The following is an 18,042-nucleotide window of genomic DNA, read 5'->3' as shown; positions in this document are numbered from 1 at the left end:
GACTACAAGAGATTTGTTTACATTGAACTAGATACTATACCAAGTATACCGTTCACTCAAGAATCCTCAACTCCCGAGTCTTTAGTAAACAAGTTGTAAATAGTTCAAACCGAGCCTCAGCAACTTTCAGACACTACCGAGCAAGTGTCTACCGAGTCTGAATCAACCGAGCCAATATCTACCAAGGCAGAACAACAAGAATCTGAAGTATAGAAGGATAGCAATGAAATTCATTTAAGAGGCAAGGAACCTGTATTAGCAAAATATGTCAGAAGACATCATGCACCAGATCAGATCATTGGAGACAAATCTGAAGGAACCCTAACAAGAAGTAAGTTGAAAAATACTTGTTTACTTACTGATTTTGAACCTAGAAGTATTAAGGATGCACTGGAAAATGGTAGTTGGATTGAGGCAATGAATGAGGAAATAGAACAGATAGAGAAAAATAAGACATGGACTCTTGTACCCAGGCCTAAAGACAAGAATATAATTGGAACCAAGTGGATATTCAGAAACAAGTTGACTGAAGATTGTAAGGTATCTAGAAACAAAGCTAGATTGGTATGCAAAGGATACTCACACGAATAAGGTATAGATTATGGAGAAACTTTTGCTCCTGTTGCAATATTGGAAGGAGTCAGAACCTTACTTGCATATGCTGGTCACAAAGGATTCAAAGTTTATCAGATGGATGTCAAGTCAGCATTCCTCAATGGAATACTGGATGAAGAAGTTTACATTGAACAACCTAAAGGTTTTGTTGATCCAGATAAAAGGAACATGGTCTGCAAATTACACAAGGCACTGTATGGTGTGAAACAAGCTCCTAGAGCATGGTATCAAAGATTGCATAATTATCTTATTCAGATTGGTTTTCAAAGAGCTAATGATAATAGTAGCTTGTATATAAAGGAAGGTCCAGATAATAAGAGTGTCTTGGCAGAAATATTTGTAGATGATACTGTTTTCACAGGGCATGATGATCTTTGCAAAGAATTTTCAGAACAAATGAACAAGGAGTTTGAAATGTCTATGTTTGGTGAGATAAAATTCTTTGTTGGTCTTCAAATCCAACAAAATAAGAATGGCATCTTCATCACTCAGTCAAAATACATCAAGGAGATATTGAAAATTTTTGGTATGGAGGACTGTAAACCTGTTGGAACTCCTATGTATACTAGATTGAAACTTACAAAAGATGATGAATCCAAAGAGGTAGATCAAACATTGTATAGATCTATGATTGGAAAATTGCAGTATGTAGTTCATACCAGGCCAGATATTGCTCTTGCAGTTGGTATTGTTGCAATATTTTTAGCAAAACCAAGAGAAACTCACCTGATGTCAATCAAGAGAATAATGAGATATTTGAAAGGAACTAAAGATTATGGGCTATGGTACAAATTTGGAGGTAATTTGGATTTGAAAGTTTTTACTGATGCTGATTGGGCAGGGAACCTTGATGACAGAAAAAGCACAAGTGGAGGAGCATTCTTTCTTGGAAAGAGACTGGTTTCTTGGACAAGCAAAAAGAGAAATTGTACATCCCAATCTATAGCAGAGGTAGAGTATGTTGCTGCAGTAGTAAATTGTTCTAATATTGTTTGGTTTAAGCAACTATTGCAAGGAATGAAGATGGAAATCAAAGAACCAGTTGTTATGTTCTATGATAATACAAGTGCAATCAATATATCCAAGAATCCAGTGATGCATTCCAAGACCAAGCATATTGCAATCAAATATCATTTTGTCAAAGAATTGGTGCAAGACAAGGAGATCAGATTGGAATATGTCCACACAAAGGAACAAATTACTGATATATTCACAAAGCCCTTGTCTAAGGATGTATTTTTATATCTTAGAGGTAAGTTAGGGGTTATTGCCCTATCTGAAGTTCACTAAAGGAAGCTTTAGTGATGCATCAACGCATACCAGATTGAAGATCTATCTGTTGATGCAGTTTAATCAGAAATCATTACATATGAATCAGTACTATAGGTACATTGCAGTTCACTTTACTTCTATTGTCTTTGGCATGTGTTGTTAAAGAGGGAGAGATTTACTGTCATATCCTTCTGAAATTTATGAGACTTAAAAAATCTGCTATGAAGCTCCTTAAAAGAAGGAGACTAGTGAAAGAGGGAGAAGTCTGTTATCTTGTTTTCAAAATTTCATTCTGTTATGACATGTTGTGTTGCCATCAATTCCAAAGAGGGAGATTGTTGGATAGTGTTGTCCTTGATGTCACACAAAATGTCATATCAGTCTTTAATCTCAATTAACCGAGTTCAGACAATGATAATCGAGCTCACTCGGTCATCGAAGAAAATAAAATAGACAGTAATAACCGAGCTCACTCGGTCATCGAAGGAAAGATGGAAAAGTCAATTTTCACTGAGCTCACTCGGTCATCAAAGGAAAGATGGAGAAGTTAGTTTTCACCGAGCTCACTCAGTCATCGAAGGAAAGATGGAGAAGACAGTTTTCACTGAGCTCACTCGGTCATCGAAGGAAAGATGAAAAAGTTAGTTTTCACCGAGCTCACTTGGTCATTGAAGAAAAGATGGAGAAGTCAGTTTTCACTGAGCTCACTCAGTCATCAAAGTGGAGTCAATTTCACCAAGCTCACTTGGTCATCACAGGGAACTCAGTGCTTACCGAGTTCACTCGGCGACTGAAGCATTTCACGGAATTCTCTATATTAACTGGGCTCAGTCAGTTAACACAGGAATTATTTTTGAATAGATTTTACCATGTTGGGTTGGCCAGTAAAGGGATTTGTTAAATCTTACAATTTAGCTGACTATTGGAATAATTGTTTTCCAAGTTATTTGAGCCGACTTGATAATCTGAAATATATATATATATATATATATAGAGTTATTCAAGTTGTAAAAGGAGGTGAGAAAAAAAGGTGTAAAAACAAGTGAAGAACAAGAGAAAGCAAGGATGCGAAAGCAAATACTTGGATAAGAGGAGACTAAGCGAATCCTGATGAAGGATTAAAGGAGCTGTAAAGTTGTATTTGATTAGTAAGGATCCAATCAAGCTGAACAGAGATCTGTAATCAGCAAAAGATAAGTTGCATATTATTCAGGTCACTTCATTGTTGCTTTATAACATTTGCAGCAGTGAATCCAAATCTCTTAACAGAGTTGGTTTAATAACCATTTTGCAAATCCTCTAACAAGGTGACAATTCAGTTGAATTGTTTTAAAGACCTCTAGCAAGGCCACTTCTAACAAAGTGTTTAAATCCTCTAACAGGGTCACACCTAACAGTGTTTTTTTGTAACCTTTAACAGGGTTGGCTCCTAACAGGGCTCACTTCAGAAGAGTGAAAAATAGTAACTAGTTACATTGGTGGTTTTTCCCATATTGGGTTTCCACGTTAAATCTAGTGTCTCTAGTGTTTGAGTTTGCTGAATTGTTTTGATATCAGTTCTTAATGATTGTTATTATTTGTTGCAATATCAAGTTTCAGTAATCTGTAAAATAGATCCAACTTTTAGACATCTAAGGGACTATGAAATGTTTTTGTAGTAACTGATTCACCCCCTACCCCTCTCAATTACTTCATTCTAATTTCCAACATTGGTTTCTTTGCTTCTATTATTTCATTAAAAGTTTAAAAGGGATTTATCGATGCCAATCTAGTTTGGCATAAGTCTAGAACAAGCCCATAATCTAAATTTATTGCTAGTGATAATTGGAAGAATTCTCTACCTTTTGCATTCCTTTAACTAAGTAAACAAAATTCAATTGATTTGAATGAGGAAATAGAGACTCCTTTATAATCTGAAGAAATTCTACCAAGTTTTTGACAAAAATTCTTTAAGGAAGAAATGGTAAGTTCTAATAATCATATCTACCCAAATGTTTGACCAAATGCCTAATGTATGGAATGATGGAAAGAATGTGGCTTAGTATGCAAAGTATTTGATTTAATGCCTCTAATAAAGTAGTAATTATTTCTTGACTATTTTGACAATCAAGTGTTTGTTCAAATGTTTTTCATGAAGTTTAATGTTTGGTAAGAATTATAGATGATTCTTGTACAATTGGTGGAAAACCAAAGACCAATTATAAATCAATAGATAAAAGAACCTGTGTAATTGAATTAAGAGGAATCCATTCTAAACCTGGTATAAGAGACATTACATGCAATAATTTATTGATTGTGAATTATATAGAGTTTTTTAGGTTACACAAGTCTAGTTAAATCCATGGTATTTGATTCCCAAGAAGATTTATTAGTTGCTGGAGCTGCAATGAGCCCAATAAAACAATGGGATTTAGAAATAGGAAAAAGTGAGTACATTTGACTGCCTTGTTTAGAAGATGAAAATAAAGAATCACAAATAATTGTTGGTCATATTTTTCTTCCTTAGGTTTCTATATAAGAATATATAATCGAATTTAATGGATTGTATTACTTTTTAGTTGTTAGGACTTCCAACTGCATATACTATATCTCATTGTTTTAATTTGGTATTGACCTTCCTTATTATCCATGTAAAGAGTCGAGCTAGCTATTTAATGGTAAGTCTTTCCATGATAGTCATTGCATTTTTTAGGAGTCTTATAATTGTCATAATTTTCCAAAAAATTATATAGCTTATTTTTTCTTCTGTGTTTCTCCACATTATATTACTTTTCCAATATAGTTGAGCACTAATATTCTTATAGCACTAACAATTTTTTGAAATCCATAAAGTCATTTATTTTTTTGCTTCTTGATTTAAACTTCCATAAGAATTGAGATCAAGTTATCTTGAAGATAGGTTGACTAATTCCATTCTTCTATTTGAATTTTTTCATATAAAACCTCCAGTACTGATTCAATCTATAGTTTGTCCACATTACATTACTTTTCCAATATAGTTGAATACTAATATTTTGTTTATCCATATACAATTTTTATTCGGTGTTTTTTTAACTGTCAAACTCTAGGTATTCACAAACTTTGCAAAATCTACATGAGCTTTGTTGATGATTGATGTTGATTATCCAATTTTTGCATGCCCTTCATTCCTTACATTGTCTAGACATTTTTTTTTTTGCTCAAGTGTAGTTTAGAAGCTCTGCTTTTCCTTCTCTGCCAACAAATAATTAATGGTAACACATTTCAATTAATGCATAATAAGTGTCTTTGTTATTCTAGAAGCTATTACTTTGAATGATTCAAGCCAAATGTAGTTTTTAATCAACCTAGAATAAAAACTAATGCATACCAAAATAATTTAGCAATTAAAAATAGTGGACTCTGTCATTGTTTAAATCCATGAAACATCAATCTCTTTTAGTTTTTCATGTCTGATAATAGAAATGTTCAGATTGTAATGTCAACTATACACAAACATACATGTGTGTGTGTGTGTGCATACATATGAAGGTCTCACAAAATATGTGCCAATAATTGGCTTAGGCATAGCTAGTGATAGGGCCTAAATTTGTGGTCTCCATTTTTTTTATTGTGAGGAGTGAGAAAATGTGGAATGGTCAAATATGTCAGTAAAAGAAAGTTGGACCTCTAAATAAGTTCAAAGCTATTAGCAAGTTATACTGTAGAAGTAAGGGAATGTTGTTTTGGCACATAAATGAAGAGCAGATGATGTCACTGATCTTCAAACATTATGGATAGATGTAACCAATCTTCAGTACATGTATTCAATAGAAGCAACTAGTACATGGTGCCTCTGATTGAAAATGAACACAGAGATATACATAAGCAATCAATAAAAGATTATAAAAGTCACTAAAAGACAATTACAAAAACAATAATTATCAATAATCTGTGGGCATGATGCTTATAGGTATGGGATTTAATAATAACACATCGATATATTTAGCATCTAGAAAAATATACAAGGCAAAGAAAAACATGGCAGCATTCCAACAAATGTTTCCACTATTACAAACAAAGGAAACACTTGCATCTCCAGAAGAACTGGTTGTATTTAAGGACCATTCCTTAAGGATGGTTGCATTAGATTATACTATTTTCTTGTATAATGAAGTTTTTATTACTACCCAAGGAGGAAAATTTCCACATTTTTTTTGATGGGTCAAAGGAGATATATTTTTAGAGGGCATGCGAAGACAATTAAGCCAAATAAATGCAAATTGGCACTAATTTTTTATAATCCAAAGATAAAATGGGAGACTTTCAAGTGAAAAATGCAAACAATGCACTATCATAGTGATATTAAAGGTATTCAATTGAGAAAGGTGAATGAATCAATACATAACTTCCCCATGCCAGATTGTATGTCTCACCAGAATGAGGGAAAACTTAGAGGCACTGATTCTTGAATCTACACGTAAGGAGGAAAGATATTCTTTCAACACTCTGAAATTTTATTGGAGGGTGCTCATGACCTTGTAATTTACTTGGCAGAGTACAAAAATCATTTTGTATGAATATCACTCAATTCAGTTGGTTTGTACTCAAGTGAAATCCACATTGTACAAGTCGGCAATGCTTTAGATTTATTGTCTAGGATCAGAGTAGAGTGGATTGGATCTATGATTTAGTATCTATATTGGACAATATTTTCTTTATAAACCATGTTAGTATTCTCTGGTTATACTAGTTTTAAACACTCAGAGTCCTAAAGAAAGATGTTTGTGGTCGACCAAACCCTTATTTATGTGCCAAGATGGAATTCACGTCATAGCTATGATGGAATAACAACTAGACACGGTGCCAAGAAGAGCAATGCCAAAAGGACATGCATGGAGATCAGACAAAAATTATTGTTGAAGGACTGGATGTTTACGATGTGCAAAAATAATTGATTCCTCATCCATGGCAATAACCTGGCACTATTATGTCTCACTGTCAATTTGAGGAGGATTGATTATTGAGTATTATTTAAGAGATCTTATTTCAAAGTGGTGTAAATGTTTTTAAATGCCACATCACGGTATTCTACATGAGTTTCTTGTTGGAAAACATCTTCTCTTTATGTCCAGGGCTTGCTATTTGATGTGTTTGATCATTTCATGATTGATATTGGAGATGGAAATGATAAGGTGTTGGACAAAAGATGTGAAGGCCCGATAAGAGTTGTTAAGACTTGTTGGTAAACATATTTTTCATAGTATAATTTTCCCAATAGAGTGTGTGGCAAACCATTCACAACAGTTGGATAGGCCCTTGGTATGCGGCCTTCCTCTGAGTTTAGAGGGGTAGCTCCCTCGAATGATATAATTTTTAAAGGATTTACAAATAAAGAATCTAAAACTTCAAAGATCAAGAGAAAGCCATTCAGGAAAAATGCACCATGCACCCTCACAACCTTCTTGGGTAAACAAGAATGATAACAAAGGTGATCAAGAACTACGCTTGAAAGAAACTAGTATTACCAAACACATTCGTTATTCATAAACACTCACACAATACCATGAGAATTTCTACTATAGTAGATAAAAATTTTGATTTTAGAATAAGAAACCCAAAGCACATCTCATTTTATTTCCTTGCACCAAGAAGATAATAGAGATTTTTCAATTTCAGAGATAAAAAGTGTACATGCTTTCCAAAATTTATCTCTAGATCAAAATTTCAGCATAGTGTTCCCTTATTTTTAAAAACTAAAAATTCCCTCATACAAAGCTACTAGGTGTCCTTATATAGACATAGAGGTTAATAACTACCTCTTCATGGTTAATAACCACCTCCAAAATATGTGATTTTGGGGAGGTTAATTAACCTCAAGAAAATTAACCTATACAAGGAAACTTGCAAAAACAAAACTTTAGCTAGAGTTCCTAAAGATGTTTACATATATAATCACTGATCTTCTAGCTAATAACTCTATCTATCTAGACACAATTGATCTATCCCACAAATCCCTATAAACATCTAAGATGATCATCATTGATTCATAGTTTAGAATGAACACATTTTCCATCTTGAGTTTGGCTGTGAAATATCTATCTTGAATTTCTTTTGACTCTTGTTGATAGGTTGAAATGTTACAATCTCCTAGAGTGACTACAACTAGGTTGAGCTTCATCATAGTTTCAGCATCTGATACGTGGTTCTCTATTTCTGAATGAATTTGGATATTGAAGGAATCAAGGAGAAACTGACAATCAACATGCTGAAGATCACTTATTGGCACCCCACCTGTGATAGCATAGATTAATTCATCTGTAACTTTTGTTTTTAGCTGCTCTAAAGAAGCTATTAGCTTTTTAAACTCAGTGATCCCTTTGCTGATGTTTATCATCTTCCAACCAACACTTTTACTGCAGATACCTATTTGGTTGTCACTTGGATCAGCAATAATTTTCTCAAGAAGTAAGATGCTTGTACCTAACTTGGCCATTTCTTTTAATTCATCAGCTACTTTTTGCCAAGTGGATTTCTATTCCTTGCTATTTTCCAGCTCTTTGGAAATTCCTATATTTTTTCAATGGCTTTTCCATATATCTCCTTCACTTTAGTTATAAGTTTTGAAGCATCCTCTATCATCCTATTTATCCAACCTTCGATCATCATACTACGTGACTTGTGGTTGTCTATTCTTTCAACAACAGTATGATCTAAAATACCATCAAGGCCTACTAAAACCAATGGAGTGACCACTGCTTTGGCATTAGAGGGATTTTTGATTAAATTAATATAAGATACCATCATCTAAACTTGTTCCTTGAGTTGCTCCTTGACTCTTTTCTCTTTCTTTTCCCTTTGCAACATCTGAGCAACAATCACCTCAAAATTTTGAAACTCTCTTTCTACATTAGAAGGACCAAGATCAACCTTTTCTAGAATGAAATCTAATTCAAATGCTTCATCAACACTCTTTTCAATTATGGGCTTGGATAATTCCACACATAAGTTGCAAGAAGTTTCATCAATAACTAACTTGGACATCACCTTGGTCTTTTTCACCTTAGGAGGCTTCTAAAGAATACTAGAGATCACATCAAATGGAGGTGGGATTATTTGAACAACTTTCTTCTTCTTCTGAAGACTGTTCTAGAACCATGAATGCATAATTTTTGAAGCTTTCACATCACTTGTTATATTTTCAGCAATCACAATAAAGTCTTTTGAATTAGATAATGGGTTATCTAACTACGTGATGTCTATTAATGGCATATCAGAAGGAGAGAAATTCAAATGAGGAATCACTACATCATGAGGGGATGTAACAAGGACATGTGATTCAAAAATTTGAGGGGTTCTTTGATCTTTTTCATTGGATTCATTTCCTTCCTAATTCATTCTACCTTTCATTCTTGTCCTCTTTCTTTTTACTACAAACTTATTCGGCTGATTCAGATCTTCATCTTAACCTTGGGCACTCATATCTAGTTGTTGTATCTTCTCACTAGAAGTTGCCTCTATTTCCATCTAAGATGATTTCCCTTTATCATTTCTCCTTTCTTTATTTTGAAATTCACCAGTTGCTTTTTCATCTTTGATTTTATTGATCTAGTCTCTTGTCCTTTTAAGAACATAGGCAGACCTCTCCTTCAAGCTTTTTAACTTAGGAATTGACCAATCATTAGGAAGGAGATCTAACAATTCAATTTTCTCATAATAGTAAGGATCAACCAAAGAAACCTCATCATCATCAACACCTATCACATCAATGTCCAATTTGAAGTCTATCACCTGTGGAACTGTAAGCCTCATCCAATCTCTCTTCCTAACTTCAAAGTCATTTTCACAGTTCTCCCAAAAGTCTTCTAGAGCTAGGAAGTGACCAAGACTAGGATTTAACTTTAATTCATTCACTGCATAGCCATTACTATCATAAGGGAAATGCATCGTGTAAGGATGAAAATTTATCATGGAAATGGATCTTTCAATGTTCCTAGCATCTGATGTAGTATCACAACTATAATATCCGATGCCAATAGGAAAAGGTATTTCATCTATCCTCCTATTCCTACAAAGTTTATTGGTTTGACTAATTTGCCTACACATTTTGATCAAGATCAATTTATCATCAACAAATCTAGGTAGCATTAGTGGACACCCATTATAAGAAGCTAACCTGATATAAGTAAACTTTGGGAATTGTATGAAAACACTTCCATATTTTTGTACTTTCATCCCTGCTTCTGGTGAAATTCTAAGTCCAATATTCCCTTTAATCTCCCTTATAGTTAGCATTGTGAATACATCATTCACTCTTCTAAAATGGTGCAGGCTATTATCATACTAAATTTGAGGAAGATGATTATAAATGATGGTTGTGTCATCATAAAAACCCTATCAGTTAAGTCCTAGCCCAACTTTTGGTGCCTGCAATAGCATAGAAAAGATATGAAGTCATATAAAAGTAGTCATTTTCTTGAAGTCCCATGAGCTGTCTATGTAGTGAGTCGTTGATAATTTTGGCCCAATCAATATATTGTTTTCCTTCACAGACCATATTGATAAATAGGAACATCCAACCTTCAAACTAATGTGAATCCCAAAGACCAATGATACTGCTCAATAGAGTTACCATGTTTGCCACATCTTCTTTGAGTAATGATCTATGAATGGATTTTCCTAATTGATATTTTCCTCTTCTTAGTTGCAAGAACCATGACCTTGCCACAATATTTAAACATTGGGTTTGATTTGTAGTAAAATACTCCTTGGTGGTTCTTAGATTGATGCTGGCATATTGCATCCTAGTAGGCAATCAGAAAATAGTAGCAATAGAGGCAGGGTCTAGACGGACAATTACTTTATTGTTTGATGAAATAACTTTTCTAGTATTTAGATGGTAAGCCTTTGCACACTCCAATACTAGGTCTAGGCATTGTACATAAATCGGGTGTCCGCCTACTTGAGCCAAGCCACTTTCCAATATTTTTTCGGCTAATGGGGTCCTTTCCTCATTCACAAGAGATGACTAGAAGTCTTGAAGGTAGACATTTCCTAGAATGGTATCATTGATATCTTGAAGTGTATTCTTCAAAATAGGAGCTTAATCCAGCCTTTGATACTTGTACTTCATGGTTTGATTACAATTTTTTTCTCAAGTTTGCCAAACACCAAAGAAAATGAGGATGCTGATCTGAATTCAAGTGATTTAATGAGTGAAGCTTCCAAAGCTATAGGTCAGGAGCAAATATTTCATTTTTTTGAACACTTTGCTAACATTCTATATATTTTTTTCATGTTCACCACCTTTTTATTTTTGCATTATGTCAAACAAGTTAAGAGTAATCTCAAGTATTGCAAACATTTTGCCATGAAAGCTCTTAAGAAGCCTTCCCCGTCAGCACCTTCAAGGTTGAGATTTGGTGATAGAATGAACAGGTGACATATAAATATTTTAAGAAACCAAAGGCTTAGTTTCCTTTTCTTTAAACTATCTTCACCCTACTAGCTTAAAGATAATAATGTGCTCTTTTGTGTATGCTACGGTATTCTAAAAATCCATTGTGAATGTATTACATGTAGTCTCGTTATCAATGAGTGTACAACATCAATGAGTGTGCAGTGATCAAAGGAGAAACATAAAGCATTTATGTTTTCCCAATGCAATATACAAGATGTATTTTATAAGATCATTTATCTTGTTCACGTGGATAAGAATAGATATTTCTCTAAATAGGTCATAGCACTTTGAAAGGCCAACTTTGTCTAGGGTAATATATGATAATAATTATTATATTATCATGGTTGTGTTTTCTACAATGAAGGCGAGTTGATTATGTATTGTTGTTGAGTGGTATTAATGATTCATCTTCTTTGTGTAGAAGGAACCCCATGTAATCTCAGCATTCTATATAGATTCTGCTCTTAAAAAGTCTTGCTATGAGATGTTTTACTATTGCTCATCAGAGTTGAGGGTAGATAGCTTGCTAGTAGATAATTGAGAGGGTTTGCATAAGGATAAAACAATAGGTTTAGTTTGATAAGGAATGCAATGTCCACTGTACTTGAAATACTTCAGCACTGAGATTTAGTAGAGGTCGAGGAAAGCCAATCTAGTATTTGGCAGAAAAACTTGATTTGAGCCTTTAAGAAGCTTCCACAATGCTTACTTAAATTAAAATATCTCTTATTACACATGATGAATTATCAAGGATTCCATTTGATTCATTTCCAATGTTATTGCCACTTGCTCTCATGTACATATCTAACTTCTTATGGAAGGGTTGTAAACAAGCTAATAATTACCTCATAGAGGTTAAGAAAAATGTGTTTTTGGAAGCTATCATTAACCTTTTGAGAGGTTAAAAAAAATGTGTTTTTGGAAGCTATCATTAACATTTTCAGAGGTTAAGAAAAATGTGTTTTTGGAAGCTATCATTAACCTTTTGAGAGGTTAATGGTTAATGATAGACTTGAAAACATGTATTTTGAGTCTCTCCATTAACCTATGATAAGTTGGAGCTCAGAAGCCAGATTTTAAAAATTTCAAGTGCTATGCGAAGTTGGGTATGAGCCGAAGACATGAAGATTTAGAAATGCATAAAAATTTAGAGACAAAATGACCACTCTAATGATTAAAATGTAAAATATTTCACACATAACTAGGGGATTAATAGGTTCAAAATTTGAAACACTTTATGACTAGATAACAAGACTATAGTCGTGTGCTACGACAGGGATAAGGTGAAGATTAAGCAATACAAAATTGACTTTTGCATTGAAATGGCACTTAAAATATTACTGATTCTCTTTTTGTGCCTTGTAGGTCTTAGCACAAGATTAGATTTCCTCTTTGCGGAGCCTTGGATGGGATCACCTCTTGTAAATGATAAACTAAGGATGTATATGAGGGAAAGGATGAAGTTACATGCAGTCACAAGTGGATGCAAAAGTCATGAACACCTGCTGCTTAACATATATAAAACAAATGATTAACAGGCATTTGTTGTTGGTTCTATTTAAAATCATATAAACATTGGTTAGTTTTCTTTTATGAAGGGTTGCAATGTATGAGCAAAGCAACTGATACCCTTTGAGTGTTTATAAACATGTGTGAATGAAAATTCAAATGACCATTCATATTGCTTGTAAAAGAAGCTCTGCATATTGAAAATGTACATATATTGTTAAATTTTCTTCAGAAGGAGAGTTTGAAGTTTGAACTAAGAAAACAAAATTCAAAATTTTGAGCATAACTTTCAACATTGTATGGGATTCAAGTGGTTTTGAATGGAGCATTGATAATTAGAGTGTCTTCAATACCAATTTTCCTATAATATAATCTGTAAGATATTTGTTTATTTTAGAGTTACAATATATGTGATTTGTCCTTTGTGATCACTTTACTCTTTATTTATTTATAATTCATTATTATGATAGCTGGATCAAATTGTTCATTACTATTTAGATATGATAAATACAAATATTGTAAGATATTATTATTTTCTTTAGTTGCATCTATTTTGTCCATGTAAGAGTTAAAACATCATAGACTGATGCAAATACGTGAAAAGTGTAACAATTTGAGGCATCATAATAATTGAATCATTTAAAAATATAATATAACTAGTATCATAAAGTTGTATGTGAGAAATATATATTTGACTCTATTACCCAATTAAACCCTGGCACTAATCACTAATTTGCTCACAAATTTCAATTCATATGCTAGCAATACTTTAGCCTCTTTCCTTTAAGATTTTAATCTTATTTGTTTTAGTAATTCATTTAAAAAATTTCTTTTCAGCAACTCACAATTCTACTAAAGTAATCAAAATTTGAAGAATAATACTCATTAGTTACAATCCTGAAGCTTTCCTTGAATTCTCGACACTTGAGGAAATTATCTTTATGTTATAATCTATTCATTATAAATCAACTTGGATCCAAGTTTGCTATCCAGGATTAGGTGTATAGGCCTTGATTTAGTAGAGCCAAAAGCACAAAGGATTTAAATCAATTTGATTGATACTATCAAGTTGGCCAAAATCAATTAGATATCCCAGCTTTGAGAAGGCAAGGCTCATAGGTTTCTAATCAATGATTTTGATAACCAATAAATTGGTGACTGTACTGGGGACAAAGTTGCAAGTAAACTTTGCATACTTACTTCATCAAACCAGTGTAGAATTTCATTTAAGGATGATTTTGGTAAGTTTTTAGATTGTGTATTTTGTAGCATTTAACCAAATCGTAAATATACTATTAGGTTTACTTTTAGTATTTCCATTTGCTATTTTGTAGATTTCAAATTCTATAATTTAATTTTCTTAACAATATTTGAAAAAAAAATTCATAAGGTTCTTCTTGAGATTTCTAATTGTGTTCAAAAGCCTTAATTTTCACTTAATCTAAAGTTGTCTCCATTTTATGTAGAAATTTGAAAGCAAATAAAACTAAAGTTCCATTGTTATTTTTAGAAAACCATTCTCAAGTAATTATTGGCATTAACTCTACTAGATAAGAACCTAGACATTTATTTCTTTCTTCTTAAGAGAAACTGGTGACTCTATTGTGTTTCATCAATACATTTTATTGAGCAACATTTTTTTACTTTTGAAGTGTATGTGGGGAAGAAGATTAGTAAATCCACAACCTAAAAGACTTGAGTAGTTAAATTTTGAGAAAAAACCAAGAAAGAAGAAAGTTAAAAATTCAAAGCAAAAAATGTTTTACATAGGACACAAAAACTTTCAGGAAAGGACAAACAAACAACCTAAAATGTGTGAATCAAGTCATAACAGCCCTAAAAAAGATGAAGAAAATTGTAATCCATTTTTTCACATTCCTAGTGTAGATGAAGAGCCAAAATGTGAGATAACTCATATTGATGATGACGAAGAGAAAGAAAAAATAATGCAATGGGATATGATAATAAAAAAGATGACTGAAACAACAAATGGAAATAGTCCAATATTAGCCAAAATGCTAAAAATGTAGCCAAATGATATTCTTGAAAAAATAGGGATATCAAAGAATCTTATTGCCTCCCCATTTAGAAAAGCATGTAATGAAGATAAATTAGATAGATGGAGGGAAGAAAGGTCTGCTCAAATAAAAAATGAAGTGAATACATCATCGAAGTACAATCCACCCCATAGAAAAAATTTGGAATCACAATTTGCTACTAGTCATGTTAATCCCTTATATGAGAAAAAAAGGGATAAGAATCAAAATAATAATTTTAATAGAAATTTCCACAATAATCAATGGGCTTGGAGTAATGGGAAACATACTAGAGGAGTTCCACAAAATAATGGAAACATTAGACAATCCTTTGGTTTGAACCAAAATAATAACAATCAAAACACCCAAGGTCATATAGTGCAAAATTAGGGCATTAGAAATCAATTAATAAGACAGCCTATGGAAATCAAAAGATATAGATAGTTTGATTTCAATGGGATTAGAGGATATTCAAATCCTATATCAAATGACTTAAGGAATGCTATTCCAAAGTTTTCAGGAAGCGGAACAAAATTTTCTGAATGACATGTGATTAATCTAAAAAATGTGATTAAAGATTTTGAAGAAGATCATGAAGACATATTCATGAAACTTTTTATACAATCATTAACTAAGGATACTATAGAATGGTATAGAAGTTTTTTGGATGGATCCATTTTTGGATGGTGCAATTTTGTTGATCAGTTCATTGAGCAATTTGGTGATCACAATGACACATCCTTTGCATCACATGAATTAACAAGTATTAAAAAAAATACAAATGAGTCAGTATCAGAATTTAACAAAAGATTGAAAATAGTTCTTACTAGGATTTCGAGGGAGACTAGACCAGTGGATTCATTTCTAATTGATTTCTACTTAAGTGCATTTGATAGTAAAACCCATTATGAGATAAGATCTAAAAGACCTTCTTCACTGCCACAAGCTTTTAAAATTGCCACGACAATTGAAAATGATAGGAAAGTAGTAGGCAAAATCAATAAAAGGGATGACCCAAATTATATAATCCAAAAAACCCTAAGAAGGATGAATTAAAAGAGATAATGGATATGCTCAATGAAATGAAGGTCAAACCAAATAGAAATAAAAGGCCACCATTTCACAGAAATGACAAGATGAGATTACAGGACATGCCTTACAATATGAATTGGAAGGATGGGAAGCCAAAAAGACTGAATTATGTTAAGGACACCCCTAATCCTTTAAGGAAAATCAACATAATTGATGATGAGCTTTGGTGTGATGTATGTAGATTGCCTCATGATCCAAAATATTGCATTGTTGCACAATCTATTTTTGAGGAGGAAAATTAGGAAAGTGAAGAAAAACCTGTAGTTAATGCCATATCATCAGAACCATTGTGGGGTAGAGATGAAAATGATTCTATAGACGAGGACCAAAGTTTTGATTGTTATTATAGGGGTTCTAATCAAGAACATTGTATTCAACAAGTTTTTTTAGATGAGGAAGATGTACCTAATTTATGTAGATTGACAACAAAAGAAGAGAAAGCTTATACTATTGCAATAGTATAATATGCTAAACACACTTACCAAAGAAGAAATAAAGACAACAATGCTGATCAAGGTAGTCCTGCTGGTATATTTGCAAAAAATTAGCAATAGGTAGAAACATCTAAAAGATCTGGTAATCAAACTCAAGCCAACCAAAAAGAAGGTAATCAGTCCTATAAGGTGACCAAGTAGCTAGTCATGCATACTAATGGTAACCAAATATTTGACTTTCATAATTTTATGAATCATGCTTTGTCCTAGCTGAAAGTTATAGTGCCTCTAATGGAAATGATGAAATTTTCTAATTACAAGGATGAGACTTTGAAGATATTATCTAGCATAGAAGATATTAGTAATAAGAATGATGTGATAAATAATGAAGAGCCACCTATTGTATATCTAGGGACAACATTGAATAAAAATTCAAGTCAAGTAGACCCATTTTATTTAACATTGCTTATAAATAATAAATTAATAAAGAATTGTATGATTGATTCTAGCACAACTATTAATATCATGTTTGCTAATGTCATGAAAGAGATAGGTCTCAAAGTAGATACTCTTTTTAGGAAATGCTATGCTATGGATAATAGATATGTGCCAGTAGTTGGAATTATTAAAAATGTTGAATTTTGTTTTCCATCATTTCCACATATATCATATAGGACTGACACCATTGTAGTTGAGATTTCAGCAAGTTATGGCATGTTATCTAGATAGTGGTCAAATCTAGTTGGTGGTCATGTCCAAATTGATTTGTCTTATGCTACCATACCTATATGGGGCAAGAAAATTAGAATTGAGAGGGAGCCCCAATCATATTACATGGTTGAGGATTATATTCCAAATCCTGAAGTAAACTTTTGCCATTCTGACATGGATAACTTTTAGGTAAGTATAACTACACCTGCTTATAAAATTATTAATCCAATTTCAATACATGTAAAAGAATATTGTAATAACATTTGGAAAATATTCTTTGATGATGCTTGTAGTAAAGAAGGAAATGGGGCCAATATTATATTTATTTCACCATCAAGTAAAATTTTTAAATTTTCCTTCTTATTATATTTTGAATGTACTAACAATATTGTTGAGCATGAAGCTCTAATTATTGGTCTTGATATTGCTAAGGCTTATGGGCTTAAATTACTCACTATCTTAGGGGACTCGGATCTGATTGTTTCGCAAATTAGGCATAATTTTTCAACTAGGAAGCCAAGGTTAAAACAATATCGTAATTATGTATGGGGTTTGCTAGAATTTTTTGATGTTTTTTATATTTAATGGATTGATAGATCAACTAACTACCTATTTGATATAATGGCCAACTTTTCTATTAGGAAAATTGATCTTTCATTTGATGAGGTCATTCAAGTAGAAATGAAAAATAGACCTTCAATACCAGATAACGTACAAAACTGGCCAGTCTTTGAAGATGAAAAAAATATTATTAGTTTCTTAACTTGTTAGGAGGATTATGAAAATCAATTCATTGATTGAAATGGATTTGTGGAAGAAGAGGATGGCAAGGAAATGCTATTTGGAAAAGAAATAGTGCAATTAAAAAGAAACAAAATACCAAAAGGTCTAGTTGCCTTAGAAAGGATTTTCGATGAAAGAGAAAGTGCAAAAAATAGAAAATCCACTAAAATTC

At 32.6% G+C, this 18,042-nt stretch overlaps 1 pseudogene; it reads left to right on the top strand.

Annotated features, from left to right (window-relative positions):
- Positions 1-5,796: 5,796 nt before the first annotated feature.
- On the top strand, positions 5,797-6,317 carry LOC149540892 (O-fucosyltransferase 9 pseudogene; annotated as a pseudogene).
- The last annotated feature ends 11,725 nt before the right edge of the window (positions 6,318-18,042 follow it).

The sequence above is a fragment of the Cupressus sempervirens genome, chromosome 9 (genome assembly GCF_028749045.1).
Source record: "Cupressus sempervirens isolate cs-2001-9-10 chromosome 9, ASM2874904v1, whole genome shotgun sequence".
Taxonomy (NCBI): domain Eukaryota; kingdom Viridiplantae; phylum Streptophyta; class Pinopsida; order Cupressales; family Cupressaceae; genus Cupressus; species Cupressus sempervirens.
Note: the sequence above shows the minus strand (reverse complement) of the source record. Positions and strands in the feature narration are given on the sequence as shown.